Source organism: Trachymyrmex cornetzi, unplaced genomic scaffold (genome assembly GCF_001594075.2).
Source record: "Trachymyrmex cornetzi isolate Tcor2-1 unplaced genomic scaffold, Tcor1.1 scaffold1094, whole genome shotgun sequence".
NCBI lineage: Eukaryota > Metazoa > Arthropoda > Insecta > Hymenoptera > Formicidae > Trachymyrmex > Trachymyrmex cornetzi.
In genome coordinates, this window is record NW_017295647.1 from 267,248 (window position 1) to 274,193 (window position 6,946).

Genomic DNA, 6,946 nt, shown 5'->3' on the forward strand with positions numbered 1-6,946 from the left:
ATAACTTGTAAAGTACTTAATGAAAATGAACTTAATTATAGTGTTTTGGAAAGCTCTCGAGGTAAGCTACAAGAATACGTAATGAAAAATGGGGAGTTCCATTTAAAAAATTCAAAGTGACCTTGCCCTGACCTTGACAACGCCACCCAAAATCAAACCAATGGCACCATTTTATGTCCCCCTCAAAGTCCTAAAACTTTTGTCTGAAACATTTTTCCTTAAAATGCACTGTTCAAGAGATATTTGAGGTGATAGATTAAAATGGGACACCCTGTATATGCCTGTAAAAGATGAGCTCGAATTATCATCCCCTTTCTGATATATAACTGATCAAACATCACAGATTTTTATCTACCATTATAGCTATTTTTGCTGTGATGCGTCACGAATTTAGCCTCGGAATCACATTCAAAAAAAGTTAATGAAAAACGTGTTTCAAATAATTAAATTTGTAAGGAAACTCGTGTAACAACATTGCAAATATTTATTGCATGATATTAAAGTTTGAGTACAAAAATTTTGATTTTACACATTTTCTCGAAAACTGAGGACGTCTATTAGATATGACAACGTCGCACTTTCAAGGACCGACAAAGAGGTTGTCTTTCGTATTCTTGTCGTTTCTTCACAAGAGCCGCTTTAAATTTTTTTTTTGCTAAAACTATTTTTGATATATTTTCCTTTATAATGCAATTGTGCGGACATTTTTTTGTTTCATGTAAATACATGCTTGACAGATAACTTGTGCCTATATATTCGTCTACTGTAAAAATGCGACGTTGCCACGATCTAATTCCTCTTATTTACTATATGATACGGAAGTATTACGGATAATTTTCCTTTTTTTTAATTAATTAATTTTATTATGATTTAATATTTTAAGTACATAAAATATTTCGTTTTTTATTATTTTTAGATTTTATATAGCGATATATTTGCTTGAAATTTAGAAACATGTTTAAGTCTGTCGTTGCCTCACATAGTTGTGATATAATTACGCGCTTTGAGGGAAAGAACTTGTAATGGGAAATTGCTTTATTTGATGTTACGAAAAGCATTATAAGTGCTTACTTCATAATTTATAATTTACATTATATCTATATTGTAGATTCTACAATATAGATATAATGTAAATTATAAATTATGAAGTAAGCACTTATAATGCTTTTATAAGGAAATATAAGGATTATCTTGTCTGAAGTAAATATTGAAATGGAATAATTAGTTTAAGGTGGTTCTAATCCAACTATTGGGACCTTGAATAAGTTCTCGTTGATTTTTCGTGAAAAGTAATGCTTTATTTTAAAAAAGTCGTAAAAAACATGTCACTGAAAGTCCATCGCTAGCCACTACTTTTTCTCATCTTTCTGGCAGCATTTGAATTCCACGTCGGAAAAACGACACGTCTTTTGAGGCTATCCAAGAGTCAACTCATTTTTTTGGCATCATCATAAGAATGAAAGCGCTGCTCAGCCAGCCCATGTACCATCGATCGGAACAGGTGATAATTGGAAGGGGTAATATCTGGTGAATACGGCGGGTGGGGTAGGACTTCCCATTTAAGCGTTTCCAAGTAGGTTTTCACCGGTTGTGCAACATATGGCCGTGCGTTGTCATGTGCAAAATCACTTTGTCGTGTCTCTGCTCGGCCGTTTTTCCTTCAATGGTCGGCTCAAACGCATCAATTGTAGTCGATAGCGAGCTCCCGTAATGGTTTCGTTCGGTTTGAGCAGCTCATAATAAACTAAACCCAACTGATCCCACCAAATGCAGAGCAGAAACTTCGAACCATGGATATTCGGCTTTGGCGATGATATTGATGCATGGCCGGGCTTACTCCACGATCTTCTACGCTTAGGGTTATCGTAGTGTATCCACTTTTCATCGTCAGTCACGATACGATGCAAAAACCCTTTCCTTTTCTGCCGTTGAAGCAGCTGTTCACACGTGAAAAGACGCCGTTCGATGACGGCTTAAACTCGTACGGCACCTAATGTCTTTGCTTTTGAATCATTCCTAATAATTTCAAAACTGTTGTGTGATCAACTCCTAATGATTCTGCAAGTTCAGCTAGCGTCTGATATGAGTCTTCATGCAGTAATGCTTCCAATTCTTCGTCTTCAAACTTTTTCGGTGCGCCAGAGCGTTCTTTATCTTCAACATCAAAATCATTATTTTTGAAGCGTCTAAATCAATCTCTGCATGTTTCCGACTGAGCATGTTCGCCATAAGTCTCAACAAGAATTCTGTATGCTTCAGCTGCAGATTTTTTTTTAATAAAGTAGTGCAGTAAAATTCCCCGCAAATACTCTTTTGTTGGCACGAAATTCGACATGTTTAACACTATGAAACAAAAAGTTGTTTATACTTCGGCTAGATGACATACACTGAATTTAAAGCTTGCTTATCATAGTTCCTTATCGATGTGTTCCCATCTTCAACTACACGCACGCAGTTCTGTTAACGCGATCTGTTGGAAAACAGCGAAAACTTATTCAAGGTCCCAATATATTAGTCAAGCTTTAATAAAAAGATTGATTATATCAGAAATAGTGTAGCACAAAATTAAAAGCTTGATTTTTTAAACTCTATTGCACTCTTTTTCATAATTGAATTTAATAAAATTAAAATAATGATAAATACAGAAACACTAATTTCATTAGCGTAGAGAAGCCGAGTTTTAGATGTGGTAACGTTGTATGTTTACTCTCGATCCGCGGTTCCGCGACTTGCTAGGTTAGAAAAGGTAAATATTTGTTATAATATCCAGTTTAATATTCTATCATATACTATTTGGAGGAAATTATGTGATGTTATAACCTATACAGAACTGTTAACATTCGAAGAACAACATTGCCATGTCTACAAGCTCGAATATAAAGCGTCGAAAAACAGCCAAATTACATTTTTTTATTCGATCGTATATCAATACTATACGAGAGCATTATCTTTGCGGCATACAATTAAGCAGATAGTAAATTAAGTTTTCTCAAATTTTGGAATCGATCTGTCTTATATATTATTAACTTTCGATGTATAGATGTGCAAACGCATCTTAGCCGCCATAAGCGCAATGTTAAACATCGAGTGAAAAGGTAATTTTTTGAACGATTATACTCAATAACTACATGGTAAATCGATCCCAAACTTCATACAGACATTTATTAATACTTAAATTAGTTTTATATCAATTTTAAAGAATTGGAAAGAGTAAGGGCATTAGAAGTCGGGCGCAGAAGACGTCGCGCAAATAATACACTTATAAAGAGTGAAACTTCTTTATTCACTAAACCCGCTTACATGTTTCGACTCATTTTTGAGCCTTCCTCAGAGCAAACACACATTAACATATACTCGTATAAAGTAAAAATTATCCTATCATGGTGAGCTCCCCGAAAATAGGGACGCTCACCACGATTACAAAGTACCGTATCGCAAACAATATTATGAATAATTCAAGAACCGGTTCCTGATATGTTGACCAATCGGTATCAGACACAGTGAGTCACTTTTTTAGTTATTAATTAGTACTAATGAAAATTGTAAAATAATAAAAAAATTCGAAGATTGATTTCGGAGATGATATTCATCAGAAGACAAACGCATGGACTCAACCTACAGACGGATATGGAGGGGCTTCCGAAGGCCTACCAGAAGCCCCTCCATATCCGTCTGTAGGTTGAGTCCATGCGTTTGTCTTCTGATGAATATCATCTCCGAAATCAATCTTCGAATTTTTTTATTATTTTACAATTTTCATTAGTACTAATTAATAACTAAAAAAGTGACTCACTGTGTCTGATACCGATTGGTCAACATATCAGGAACCGGTTCTTGAATTATTCATAATATTGTTTGCGATACGGTACTTTGTAATCGTGGTGAGCGTCCCTATTTTCGGGGAGCTCACCAGGATAATTTTTACTTTATACGAGTCTATGTTAATGTGTGTTTGCTCTGAGGAAGGCTAAAAAATGAGTCAAAACATGTAAGCGCGTTTAGTGAATAAAGAAGTTTCACTCTTTATAAGTGTATTATTTGCGCGACGTCTTCTGCGCCAGACTCTTAGTGCCTTTACTCTTTCCAATTCCTTGATTTGTAAGGAGTCTTGATTAATTTGATTTATTAACGGATAAATTTTAAAGATATTTTGTTTTTTCACCATATTTGGACAAACCACCTGAACGCGCATGACCCGTATTTTCTTTACATATAGCGACACTCAGTTGTTGTCACGCGTATCAACTATCTCAACTATCTACAGATCTATCTATTTTTACAGATTCGAAAATCCTTTTCCAAGATTAATGTATACGCATCTGTGATACATATCTGTGAGGTGGAGTTTATGCTGAGAACAAGAAATTTCGAAATTGAAATCTTAAGAAAAATTTTTTGTCGTTCTCAGCATAAACTCCACCTCACAGACGCATATTCGCAGATAGCAAAATGCTAGCAGTATGCCAGCAGTATGCCAGCAAACTTGATCATGACGTTACAGCAGATATCAAGCTATACGCATCTGTGATACATATCTGTGAGGTGGAGTTTATGCTGAGAACAAGAAATTTCGAAATTGAAATCTTAAGAAAAATTTTTTGTCGTTCTCAGCATAAACTCCACCTCACAGACGCATATTCGCAGATAGCAAAATGCTAGCAGTATGCCAGCAGTATGCCAGCAAACTTGATCATGACGTTACAGCAGATATCAAGCTGCTGCTTCCTCATTAAGCTCAGTTTCTAACAGCATAATCTGCCAACATAGAATGACTGTAGAAATGCAATAGAAATTGAGCATTCTTTGCTATAAGTATCGTGATGGCAAATACGTAGCAAATATTGGACAAAGTTTGCCATTTCAAATACTAAAAGCAAAAAGACAACAGAAATCAAGCATGATTTGACGTCACATTGTGACAGTGAAATCGTGACGAGACTACAGCACGAGTTACTATATCAAATACTGACAACAAAACTATAACAAATATCGAGCACAGCCTGCCGTCATGACGTGATTGCAAAAACGCGGCAGATATAGAACGCGATTTTCCTTATCAGTTGATGAAAGCAAAAACGCAACAGAAATCGTACACGATCTGTCGTCACATGTACTGACAGCAAAACTACAGCAAAAACCGAGCACAACCTGCCGTCACGACGCGCGACGTGACTGCAGAAAACACGCATAATAAATATAATTTATATTATACATTTAACTTTTATTAACTAAATGCATTTTTATTAAAGAAGTACATTTAATCAGAATAAGATTTTGCTAAATAGAAATTGTATTTTTAATTTTTTTGTGTCTTAAACAGTGTTAATAAATGAATAATTTTCGGTATTGAGAGAATTGTTGCTCGGTTTAAAAAAAATCAATTTAATATTCAGAATTCTCTGTAGGAATTGTGTTAGAAATTAAATCGATAAGAAAATATTACACATTTTTATTTTCACTAGTTATGTAGTCTTTATATTTGCCCGTGACAGAAATTTAAATACGAGATAAATATTGATAGATACGTCGTCTATCGGTAAACGGGAAAACTATGATACGATATAACATGTGATGACAGATTATGCGCGATTTCTGCTGCGTTTTTATCTTCAACAACTGATAAAGCAGATCGCAATATATATATGCCGTGTTTTGGACAGTCACATCGTGACGACACGCTGTGCTCGATTTTTGCTGTGATTTTGCTGTCAATATTTGATATAATAAGTCGTGCGGTATTCCTGCTGCATTACCGTTCTCACGTAATGCAGCAGGAATACCGCACGACTATTTTGCTCAATTTTTTTAGCATTTTTTAAAGCATGTTGTGATGCAGTGTCTTTAGAATTTTTGCTGTATTTTTGTTAACGCTAGTTGAAATGACAGATCGACTGCTGCCCGATTTTTGCCAACATAATGTGTAGCATACATTTACAGTGCGTACTTCCGACACGTCTGGGTTAATGCGTATGCTTTAATCCTAGAAAAGGATTTTCGAATATGTAAAAGAGGGAAAAAGTAACTTTTATACAAAAATTACAATTTAGTTATTACAGATGGTAATACAGACGTCTTTAGGATCCTCTTAATGTACTTTATTTTTCATGCTAAACTTTAAAAGTGCTAAAAAATTCAATAATGACATTTGATGGTTTTCTAATTACATAAATTAAAAAATAAACGTTTTTTCCCAGTTCCGGGTTCTTTCCTGACGATTTAGATTTCCCGGGAAATTAACAACACTAGGTAAAATTATTAAAAAATTAACTGTTTACATGATAGTTTATTTTTTATGTCACGGTATGTCCGAATAAAATATCTCATAAATTATTGATTTTTTAATAATCGTATGTTGATACTTATATGCAGAATATATGTAACTAGAAGGATATATATTATGTAAAAAAAAGGTTCAGATTATGTAAAAGATCATATAATTTCATTAAAAACAATTTTTTTTCTAAAATTGGGTAATTATGCCGATGAGGGGAGCCAGCCCTGATGACCTTGACCTTGACATATGTTGTCAAGGTCATGACCCTGAGTGACCTCCAACAAGTTTTAGCCGTCGCTCGTTATTCGTTAAAAAGTTATTAACAGTTAAAGTTAGTAATTTTCGAGATGTATAATTGTATTATTCCACATACATTTTTTAATTCCACCAAATACTTTATTCAACATTATTATTAATAGGATACATTTCACTCAAATATCAAAAAATGCCTCAATTGTATGTCTCTGTTATTGTGTGAACATGTAAATATAAGATAAATATAAACATAAGAAATTAAATGTTCCTAAACAAAAAAGGAAATAAGGTAGAACTCGTTTCGCATGAAAAGTCGCTTCGCGTGGAAAGTCGAAACTCATGAAAATCGAAGGTGAGAGTTGGGCACCCCTGAAGCAGGAGGGAGGGGGGGTGAGAGTCGAAGGTGAGAGTCGGGCG

General features: G+C 34.5%; 1 protein-coding gene across 3 annotated transcripts in view; it reads left to right on the forward strand.

Moving 5' to 3' along the window:
* LOC108761711 (DENN domain-containing protein 1C) overlaps window positions 1-6,946 on the forward strand; it is a 66,931-nt gene that overhangs the window by 4,810 nt on the left and 55,175 nt on the right. The gene's annotated exons all lie outside the window — the stretch shown is intronic.